This window comes from Octodon degus, unplaced genomic scaffold (assembly GCF_000260255.1).
Source record: "Octodon degus isolate 3935 unplaced genomic scaffold, OctDeg1.0 scaffold00160, whole genome shotgun sequence".
NCBI classification, from domain to species: domain Eukaryota; kingdom Metazoa; phylum Chordata; class Mammalia; order Rodentia; family Octodontidae; genus Octodon; species Octodon degus.
Genome location: NW_004524736.1, coordinates 2,422,868 through 2,435,340, shown reverse-complemented (window position 1 = coordinate 2,435,340; position 12,473 = coordinate 2,422,868). Strand labels below are relative to the sequence as shown.

The window sequence follows — 12,473 nt, the reverse complement described above, 5'->3', positions numbered from 1 at the left end:
ACAGGGTCTCACTATGCAGTTTTGGACTCATAGTGATCCTCCTGTTTCAGCCTCCTCAGCACTGGGATTACAGGCATGCACCACCACGGCTGATTTCAGTGGCCTGCACACACGCACCCAGGGTTCTGGGGCTGACACAGCATGTGGTGCCAGGAATAGAACTCAGGTCCTTGTACTTGCCAGGCAGGCACTTAGGCTGCCAAGCTACCACCCTGGCCCTGATTTTTTTTATTTTGAAAAAGTTACTTTCATCTATGGTTTATTTTATTATTTTGACAACCTTCTGTTGTTAGCTTTTTCTTACTAATAAAACACTAGTGCATAAGAAAAATAATTGGTTAAATGTTACTAAAATTCATAAGAAAAGTATAAGAAGAAAATCAACATTTTCTTCACTTTTAGTTCTTTGTTTTGTATGAAACCCCATTACGTCTAACAGGAACAATTTTGGAAAAGTTCTGTGCTTTTATGTTTACATCCATATAAAAGGCAAACATCCGAAATTTATGAGTAATCCTTTGGTTAAACTGAAGCTCCTTGAAGAAATGCATAAGGGTTTTATGAAAATGTAAATGACAAAAACAGTATCCATTTTCCTGTAAATGCTTGTAAAATGCAGACAATAGAAACACTATTTTAGGAGTTGTTTAGTTTTTGAGAGTTTATAATAGTGTTCAATGGAGGTTTTTTACAATAAAAGAAAAAGCTGTGCCACATTGAGTAAATTATGTTTCTCTAAAATAGCGAATAACTTTATGATACCCTCGAGATGATACTAGTGTTTGTAGAACAATGGTTATTTTGAATCTCAAAATGTGTCAGCTGTGTTAGGAATGTCCAACATCAGACTTCACAGTATATAGGTACAGTGAATGAACTCTTCTAATCATTTAAAACATTATTTCCAATGACAGAACATATATGATATACTCGATCTTGTTTGTAATTATCAACAGAATAATGAGTATAAGTCTGTAACTGAAAGAAGAACACGTTTAGAACTGAATTGTTCCAAAACTTATTCATGTCATGTCTCCGTTATACATTTGCTGTGTGGAGTGAAAATATTGACTTTGCTCAATTAACTTTCTCTCTTCTTAAAATGGAGAGCTAATATGATTATTCCAAAACCTACAGATCACTTATGTGAAGAATTCGTACTGTGTAGCACAGACTTACAAAAAGTGATGATGTTTTATGAATTTCTCTGAAATCAGAATTCTATGACAGACTTGAGTGCAAATCAGTTGTTGAGGAAATAACAGATTTGAAGATGGAGCATAACTGCGACAGGGAAAAGATAACAGAGATAGGCAAGGGATGTGAAATTATTGTCCAGGGGACTTTGCTCTTCTGGAAAGGGAGAGACTACACCTTCATTTGTCATACTAAAACATGAGTGAAGAACATTTTATATTAGTCTATATTTGTGATATATTATAGTTATATTCATCTTGAGGAATTGCTACATATATTAGGTATGAGAAAATAAAGAAATTCTCCTTAAACTGAAATAACATTATTATAAAAGATATGTTGCTATTTACCCCTCAAGAAAGTTTGCTTTGAACATTCTTATGCTGTTCCTCCTGCCACTTTATGAAGTAGTTCTGAAAGACTTGTTCATGAGTGTTGGCTGCACTGTCCTGACTGCCTTATTGTGTAGAATTGGTTTGAAATGTTCAACTCTCACTGTCGTTTCTTTTTTGGGTTAAAACAGCCTGAAGTAGCACACTTTCAAATCTGATGAGTAAGGTGGATGATGACACATTATAATGCTTTCATAAGCCTGCCTTTTATTGGATGGCACTTGGCAGGATTGTTCATTATAATTTTTTTAAAATTATAGTTTTATTTTATTTTGAAGAGTAAAAACAAAAGCAAGAACAAAAATCAGAAACAAAGACAGAAACAGGATAGTATACAACAATACAAATGTTACAGATTTTCAAAGCAACAATAGCTGATTAACAATGGTTGATATATTATCTGTTTTTATGGTTAAATCTGTGTTCAGATTAACAGATAAAGTTATGTAAGATTGGATGTATGATTATTACCACATGCTTTCAAGAAATCTTAAATTTTAGTTCTTGTCTCTTTTTTCTTGTATTACCTTTTTAAAAAATTTTATTTTAAAGAGAGTATAGTAATAATTGATATGACATTAGAAATGGTATATATTTAGAAGACAAGCTGACAGGTATTCAAGCATAGTTGTTGCATCACACATTGCTCGTTGTAGTCGCTTAGTTCCCAGATATCAGCATACGGAGTTAGTCAAGGTGAAAATTCTACACATTAAGTACTATTTTCAAAAACATTATACTTTCTTATCATACTTCATAAGGACACTCATGATTAATATATTGTGTAATACATTGTTATTTTTAAAGTAGTTGCTCAGATTAAAAAATATACACATGCATAACTTATCAAACAATATAAGCACAAGCCATTGTTAATCTACTATTATCTTGTTTTAAAATTCCATACTATTATTTTTTTTCTCTTCAAAATAAAATTTTTAAAAAGCCTCTCACATAGGTGGACTTCCAAAACTGCTTTAGAAAAGAGGAAGAATGACAGGATAAATGTGTTCACACAGTGAGAACACCATGAAGGGAAATAATGTCAATGTGTATTTTACTATAACAAATATTATAATTTAAATATTCATCATATTTTTATGAGTGTCACATCTTGATCATTTTGTATCACTTTACCTTCCTCCCAACATTTCTCCTTTTTGGATTTATTTTCCCTTCTCCAAAAGTATGTGTCCATATTTTCTATCAAATCTTTTTATTTTAGTGTTTAATTACTTTATATTTTGGATTTCTTATATAAGGAAAACCATATATTATTTAACTTTTTGTATCTGAGTTGTTTCACTTGACATTATATTCTCAAGATTCATCCTTTTTCCTCCAAATGACTGGAATTTTATTCTACTATATGGCTTAATAATATTCCATTCTCTCTTATTCCATATTTTCTTTTCTTTTCTTTTCTTTTTTTTTTTTTTTTTTTTTTTTTGGCAGAACCGGGAATTGAACTCAGACCCTTGCACTTGCCAGGGAAGTGCTTATTCCACTGAGCCCCCAATTCCATGTTTTCTTTATCCATTTGCATGTTGATAGGCATCTAGGTTTTATAGATCTTAACTATTATAAATTTTTCTGTTAGAAACATGTACATGCATATATCACCTTGGTATAATACCAAGAATAAACAATTGAACCACATAAAACTTAGTTTTTGCGCAGCAAAAGAAACAATCAATAGAGTGAAGAGACAACCTAAAGAATGAGAAGAAACCTACCAGTTATATTTCTATGGAGGGCTAATATCTACAATGTATAAAAAAAACTCAAAAATAACCATCAAATGACCATAATAAAGTGAACAAATGGCTATAATATCAAGTGAAATAAATCAGACACAAAATTTTAAATATTACATTGTTTGTCTTACATGAGAAACTGGAGTTATAAAACGAGGGGGGAAATAGGGAGACAGATTGTTCTCAATGGAAGGGGATTGAGAAGGAGTGAGAGGGACAGATGAGCAGGCACAGGGAGGAGAGGGGATGAATTGAAACAGGAAGTAGGTGTGTTACACAATAGTACCAAATGCACAGAAGGAGTGTGGCCATTATGTACCTCAAGTATGCACTAATGTAGTGTCCTTTGCCTTCAGTGCAGCTGTAATATCATAATATTTGTATGCTACAAGTTATACATGGCTCTAGAAGTTGATGTTGTATATCAAACTGAATATATCTTATAATATTTATATTACTCAAAGTAAAAGATACTACAAAATGATATTTTTGGTAAATTATTTAAAAAGATACATAAATGGAGCACATGTGTATTTGTGACATATTCAAAAATATTAAGACTTATGACAGTGAAGATGTTATTAATAAATAGTAGCTAATCAGGTGCCTGATGTAATAATAAAGTTCTCAGATGTGCACTGTGATAAAATTTGGCTCCATTTTGAAAGATGGAAAATTTTATATATTGTGAAAACTGGGAAGAACATGAAATTGGGAACTGCTAAAACAGGTGCTTCTCAAAATTTGTAAAATTTATTTAGCTCAACAAAGTAGAGCCAGATAGTGGGGAAGTATGTTAGTCATATATTTTGCATTTAGTAAAACATTTTACCTGAGGTCACCTGGGGACTTACAAGGACATTTTAGGGAACTGTGATATAAAATCTATGTTGCTAATAATATTTAGTATTTGTGTTTCTCACTGAGTTTACACGTAGTCTATTGGTGCCAAGGTTCTTTTTGGTGAAGCTGCTTAATATGAATCAAGATACTGACCCAGAATTGCATATTTAGTCATTTCATTCTTTGCCATCTACACTTGCTGTTTTTGAACAGTCCAGTCATTTGAATGCTACCGATAAAGAAATCCAGTTGTGGGGCCAGGGCTATGGCTCAGTAGAATAAGAGCTTCCCTGGCAAGCACAGGGGTCTGAGTTCAATCCCTGGTTCTGAAAAATAAAAAGATCCAGTTGCTTAAATTTATCAAATTTAAATTTACCCAGGTTCTCATGAGGAAAAAGAAGCACTTGGCATACTTACTGCAATATGGTTGTTGTTTCAGGTTCAAGGGTAAGTTTATGAAAGGAACCAAAGCTGACCCAGGTACTCTCTTCATGAACTACCATTTTTACTTGGATTGACAAGTAAATTATGGTTAGGCAAATGTAGGTATATGCCAGATATTTTCTAAAAGATAGAGTGAGCTTGTTTCTTTGATGAAAATACCTGACTATATTTGTTGCCAAGGATAAAATTTGAGCTTTCAAGCAAACTATACATTTTTAGAAAACATAAACCATCACCATAAACTTTTCATTTGTATAGGCATTTTCTGATGAGATACGTGGTGATATTAACAAATATGTTTTTATATTAGATGATAAAATATATCAACATGAAAAGCTTCTGTAGCTCAGGGAACCAATATGTACTAAATGGTACATATTGCTAAATAGGTGCTACAATAGGTGCTAAAGTCCTTATCCTTTGTAATGTGTTAAAGGGGTCTTGAAGGCCAAGGGGTGGGTAATTGCTACTTTGGCAGCAGGGTAGCCCCTGAGGGTCTTGTGGCTTTACATCAGTCATCTTTCCCATTTCTAGGATACACTACCAAACACCCGCAGCTTGAAGGAGGAAAGGTTTATTTGGCTCATAGCTTTACAGGCTTTACCTGATCAGAAAGGTGCAGCTGAGCAAGGACATTTCTCAGATGCTGAGAAGCAGAGACTGGAACTGTCTGAGAGAAGAAGGTGTGTAGGGCCAGATGGAGAACCTACACGCATGTCTCTATGACCTACACAGACACACCCAGAAATGAACGTCACTGATCTTCTAGGCAGCTCCCAGCTGACAATAGCATTTAACTGTCACAGACTTCCGCGTTGTCTCCCTTGAACCCAGATTTTATGGTATAATAGAAATCTTGGCTTAATTTCTGTTTAAATCTTTTAAAAGACTAAGCACTTGACCTTTAATGTTTTGTATGAAGTTTTCTATGAAGCTTTCTTAACTTCATTCCTAGACAACATCCATCAGTTCACACGTTATGGTTCATTATAGGGACCAAAACCCACATTTCTATGCTCTTCGTTGTGCTGATGCTGCTACTCTTAATGCTGTTTTTCTTGTCCAGGAAACCATTCTTGCCTTCATCTGACTTGTCAGCACCTGGGGCAGGGGTGTGTCTGCCTTAAGAAACAATAAGGCCGCGTGCACCTTTTTATGCTACTATACCTAAGCTAAAAGTTCGAATATTATTAGGACACTTCTGGCTTTGGTACCCATTTTCTCTAATGGTCACTAAGTTTTATGAGAAGACAGACTTTGTGCATGTTATATGTTTGTTAGTGAAAATGCTTGTTTTATTTAAATGTATTTGCTTAATAAGTGATATAATAAAATTCTAGTTAGAAAAAATCAGGTAACTACCTTAAAAATGATTTCAAATGAAAAAGATCAACAATATAAGTTTTGAAGAATAAATTTATAAAACACTATAATTCTGGACGTGCAAAACAGTGTCTATGTCAAACTCTCATTTTCCTCCATGTTGACATAGAGAACAAGTGACAATAAAAAATGTGACAGAATTAGACAATAGAGCAAAGTAAATATAACCTTAGCTTTCAAACATAAATCAGTTATTTAATATTTTAACAGCACATTTATCTGACATTGTTTCAAATCAGATTTCATAGAGTTCTTTAGTAATATTTTTAGAAAATAAAAATCAGATTCTTTCAATATAAGAATTTATCATAGATTTTACAATAATCATGCTATTAATATTAAAGTAGTAAATAAATTGACTAATTTTATCTGGGCATGGAAAAACATTTCACTACTGGAATGATAAGCAAGCACTTATTCCAAAGTATTTCTATATATTAATGCTACTCAAATACATGCTAAGGGCTACATGGTTATGTTTTTTTTTAATGTGTGTTCCTGCATGTCACTCTATTCCAGCTATTTCCCGAATCATAATGGAAGTCTATTAGCATACCACATGGGCTGAGTTTGCACAGCTGTCCTTGCCAAGGGCTTCCCTGCACTTGCTCCATCACTGGGGTAACCAGCTGTTACTTATTTAAAGCCTCCATCATTTTGTATGACAGAGTAACTTAATTATGCCCTGCTTTAGAGATGTTAAATGAAATTATCTTCAAAACAAGTGCACTTCATTTCATATTTTTCTCTATCAAGTACTTGAACTGTGACATTTACGTCATGAGCACTAAGTAACTAAGTGCTTTATAAATTGAGGCTTTTGATGGGGTAATTATTATTGAAGCAGAGCTCTCCTCTAAAGTACCTGGAAAATATCTAGATGAAAAGATTTTGGGAAAAATGAAAATTTAATAGAAGGGCTGATATACTTTTTGTCAACTCTCTAGATTAGTCAATTTTTACTTTTCAGTGATTTTAATGATATTTTAGTAATTCATTCAGTAAATCAAAAAAATCTATTTTGTTGTGACTAATAAGATGAGAGAAAGGAAGAAGAGAATAAAATAGGAAGGGTAGAGAGAAACAAAAGAAAGAAAAAGGATATAAAAGTGAATATTGAGAGTTTTTCATATATATATGCCACACACACACACACACACACACACACACACACACTACACACACACACACACATCTGTACATTCTGGATTAAATAAAAATTTTTTCTAATGGATATTCTGTTAGAAAACTTTGAAAATTAAAGTCAATGATATAAACCTTTAGTGAAAGACACCATGTTAAACTCCTGCACATACTCATAGTCCCATAAATATATAGCCTTGGTCATTATGTTACTCCTAACTTCTTCATGAACTTTTCTATACGGATAAAAGATGTAGGACATAATATTTGTCATCTTAGTAATTGAAGTGTAAAGTTCATGGACCCTGGTGTAGCCTTACTTTTGTGCAGTTAGCAGCACTGCATGTCTCCAGGGCTTTTACTTCCCACACAGGGAAGCACTGCTGTCATTAAGTATGTCCTTATTCTCTACCTCCACTCCTGGCAATTGCCATTCTTGTTTCTGATTTTGACTAAAGTACTTCACCTAACTGAAATTATGTGCATCTGTTTTGTGAACAACTAATTTCACTTGACAGAATGTCCTTGAGGCATCTCCATGTTGTAGCACGTCTCTCAGAATTTCCTTTCTTTAAATGGCTGAATAATGTCCTGCTGAATGCTTTACCACATTTTGTTGATCATTCTGTCAAAAGAAAGATTGCTTCTGTATTGTAGATGTGGTGAATAATGTTGCTATGAATATGGAGATACAATCCTCTTCGAGATTCTCTTTCAGTATTTTGGTATATCCTCAAATGAAATTTCTATTTAATCATAGTTGTACTTTTAGGGTTTTTTTTGTTTGTTTTTTAACTTTTAATTTTTTGATACTTGTTTTACTGTTTTTATAGCAAATTGTCAATGTTACATTCCCACCTACAGTGTTCATAATGGTTCTAGTTTTTTTCACATCTTCTTTCATCTGTGCTACCTTCTGTTTAGGGTTTATGCTTTGTTTTGATTTTATTTTCTTTGACAGTAGATGTTCTAATCTGTTTAATGTTAGCATAACAAAATACTGAGATCTGACTTAAAACACAAAGAGACGTAAGTGCTGAAATTTTTGGAAGTGCAAGACACATATCTTGCACCTGCTGACATCTGATGAAGGCCCTGTGTGATCATAGCATGGCGAGGGAGCTGCCCCTGGTAAGACAAAGCAAGTAGGCAAGAGAGAGCGCCCTTTGATATCCAGGCCAGGCTTGTGATAGTCAAATATTTATTCTGCTAATCTTTAATTCACGAGTGGTTTAATCTATTCATTGAGGCAGAAATATGAACCCTAATCATCTCTTAATATTGCTAGATAGTCTCACCTTTTGAAAACTCAGACTGAAGTTGTATTAAACTCTAATTTTGCTTTGCCTTTTCCTATTGAGCATTTTCTCATGTGCTTCTTATATTTCTTTGAAGGAATTTCTATTCTAGATCATTGGTTATTTCATAGCAGTTTTTTGTTGCTTTGTTGTTTTCCCAATGTTGCAGCACAGAGAGCCCTTACTCCATTTCCATTATGTTGCAATGTTGTATAACCATGGTAAGTTAAATGATCAAAACTAAAATTTAATATATTACGCAAACTTACTTTATTCAGATTTCCACTGTTTTAGCTACTCTTCTTGTATCCCACCATCTCATCCAGGAAGCCACGTTGAGATCTCTTGCGATACTTCTTTAGTCTCTTCAATCTGGGACAATTCCTCAGGTTTTATTCAACATTCACAACTTTGAAATTTGAATTATAATAGTAATTTAACACAACCTAACTACCATCTCTTAATTAGATTAACTATAGGCATTATGGAGAATATTATTCTGTAAGTAGTATGCTTTTTTGCATCAGATCAGGAATATGGTAAGTAACATGTAATACTATATTATGTAATATAATATACAGTAGGGCATTGTAATATATTCTATTTCTCATAGATTAACATTAGACTTCCTATGTTTCTTTTCTAGTGTTTCCACTATAAATTTATAATTTTCCCTTTTGTTGTTCAGTAATATTTATTTGTAAAATATTTTTAAAACTATATATTTATAATCAATAAATATTTATTTGAAAAGAGACAGTAATGCTGTGCAAAGACAATTTCATCTTCACATTTACTCACTAGCTTTAACATTGAGAACTGGATCTTGCACATTGCTATGACTGCTGAGCTACTCTAGTGATTCTGCATTTCCTTCACTCTTTTAAGTAATGGTAGTTCTTTAAGACAGAATTCTTCCTTTATCCTATGTATTTATTCAGGTATCCTTTTTTATCCATTTGGATATTTATTTTCTTCATTGAATTACAATCATCACTATTGATTTCTTCAGATATGTCCAGCTGAAGCCATTGATAACTCATTAGATGGCTCCTGTTTTCTTTTAGAATGGCTCATGAGGGCTGGTGAGATAACCCAGCAAACTAAGCGCTTGCTTAGGTAAGCACAAGAGCCAGCACTGCATGCCATGCCAGCCCTGCTCTTGGGTGTGTTGAGTCGGCGATATTGTCTGGGCATGGTGGTGCATGCCTGTAATCTCCAGCGCTGGGGAGGCAGAAAATAGGAGGATCCCCATAAGTGGGAGCTGTGTAGTGAGACCCTACATAAATAAATAAATAAATAAATAAATAAATAAATAAATGGCTCATGAATTTCATCATTGTTCTGAATATCTCCTTATTATGTTGTATTCCAAGATGTTCCAAACTCACTCATATCTTACCTGTTATGATCCTGGAATCAGTGACTGACAAATCGCCTAGTGACGCATATGTATTTATTTCTCTGTCTCTTTTTTTGAGGCATAAAAGGATCTATTAGATATAAATTTAAAAGTATACACTGAAAAAACGAGTTTATTTCCTTCAACTAAGAACAACTGTGTTCCTCTTGAGAAGGAAGAAACGTATGGGAGTTGGAAGTCTGTAAGAATCTCCCTCTTAAACATTTGTTTATGGAAAAATAATGGCCGGCTACGGAAGGGCAATGGCCTATTTTCTCTGTGAAAACAGACGCACTGTACGTAGGAGAGAGGCACATTCGCAGCTCCACTTACTCGCACATAAAAAGGAACTGTGTAAAATTGTGGCATCTTTGAAGAAAAAAAATAAGCTGAGCTTGTGTCGATGTAAATTTATGAGTTTCCTTGTCTCCTTTCTATCTGTATTCTTCGGTCCTGCCTAATTCTCCAACCCCCAGACTTCTGTCCCTTATCTTTCAGGGTAGCAATTAGAGCTGCAAGTCCATCTTCTTATAATTGGCTATTTATAGATTATATTAAAGAGAGTACTGGTTAGTTATTTTGCGTATATTAAAGTCTGCACATAAGTGTAAATATGTAGGGTCACATATTCATATATGTAACATATGCATGCTTGCGTGTACTATTAAAAAGTTAGAATATAGGTTTAATATTTAATTTATATTGTTAGGAGTATCTCTAAGTTTAATACATGCAAAACTGGGGATGGCTCCTGGAGTACTGATCAGAAGAAAAATCTTTCATTACAGGTTCAGTATTTTTGGGACCTTTCTCAGTTTTAGTTTCACTATTAAAACTATGCCTTCTTATACCTCATTTTTATATTTTTCTGCTGGATAGTTAGGGCCAATAATATAAAGCAAGACCTACACAACAAGAAATGTAACTTTTGTATCTGACAAGGTCAGTCAATTTCCCTCAGGATTTACCCTGAAACCATGTACAGCACCTTGTAGATCTTTCGTCAGTGTCAGCCATCTGGATGAGTCATGGCCATTAAAAAAAAAGTAAAGCCATATTAATAGGCTGAGCTGTAAAAGGCTCAAGTCAACAACTTCTGACATTGCCAGTCCTGCGGATAACCCACTACTACTATGGACTACTGGACTATATTGGATTATTTCTCTGGATTCACATGCCTACAATATTTAAATTACAATGGAATACCCATCTCTGACAAAACTAAACCAAAAAAAGGGGATATAAATAAGGACTATTTTGTATCTGTATATTCAAAAGTTAGAACACATAAACAGCTACTTTCTTTTAATTCAATGAATAGAAAGATCTGTACTAATAGTGTTTGTGGACAGGATAGTGTGTCAGTATCTTGTACTATGAGTAACTACTAAGAAGACAACAATATGCAATGCATTATTGAAACTGTCCCACTAAATGGCTTTGAAACTGTCTCATTTCTATTTGTTTCTCAATAAAATTGATAAAATAAATAAGTAAATAAATAAAACCATGCCTTCTTTCTCCAATAGTAGCAAACCTGGCTCTCTTTGCTTTGGAATCTTAGCTGTAATTTTGAGAAGCAAATTCACCGATTGGATCATAGTTTTGCTGTAAAATTTTTATACAGAAGTTTCTTTCTTCTGGTACTTGGAATTGACCTCAGGATCTTGGGTTTTCTGTAAAATTAATTTCATTTTTAACCTTATGGTATCTTGTAAATAGATGTTTTTTTTTTTTCTTTTTTTGCATTACCAAGGATTGAGCTCAGGCCCTTGTGCTTGCCAGGGAAGTGCTTACTCCACTGAGCCACCTTCCTGGCCCAATTAATCAGGTTTTGATGTTATTTTTACTAATTCTTTTCTTCGTTACTCATTTCAACTAGGTTTGTGGGTTTTTTTGAAAGACAGATTTATTTTTCAGTCTTCATTTTGCCTCAGGTTGCCCCATATATTGGTGATTTTTTTCTTTTGGTCTGAATTTATTTATTTTTAATTATTTTAGTTTATTAGTGCATTCATGCAGCACATAATGTTTCCTTCATGTAGGAAGTTGGTGCACACTTCATCATCCCTTTTTCCTTCCCTCTTTTCTGTCTCCGTCCATCCCTTGATCCTTTTTCTGCACATATATTTATGTCTTAAATAGCCTCCTATATAAATTGATAATGCATATACATAAAATTAGTCAATATAATTAATTATTAGGTAAATGAGAATACAAATCACTTTTTTTAACCCTTGCACACCAGCAGTATATTAATATAATAATTACAGAAGTCATTAAGCTATTGAAGATGGTACTGAAGGTGGCAGAAGTCCTCTAATTTATCTTTTCTTATAGCTGAGTAATGCTGCATTGTGTAAAAATATCACATCTTTTTATCCAGTCCTCAGTTGATGGATATTTGTGTTTCTAAGATTTAGCTATGACATGACAAATTATGCTGCTATAAACATGAGTTCACATGTATCACTGTGGGATAATATTTTCAGTTATTTTGGAAAAATAGCTAGGAAGAGAATAGCTGGAGGGGAACTGGGGAGATGGCTCAGTAAAATAAACGCTTGCCTGGCAAGAGCAAGAGTTGAGTTCAATCCCTGGTTCCGCAAAAAAA

General features: G+C 33.6%; 1 protein-coding gene across 1 annotated transcript in view; it reads left to right on the top strand.

Annotated features, from left to right (window-relative positions):
- Positions 1-12,473, top strand: part of Grm8 (glutamate metabotropic receptor 8) — a 963,476-nt gene that overhangs the window by 916,331 nt on the left and 34,672 nt on the right. The gene's annotated exons all lie outside the window — the stretch shown is intronic.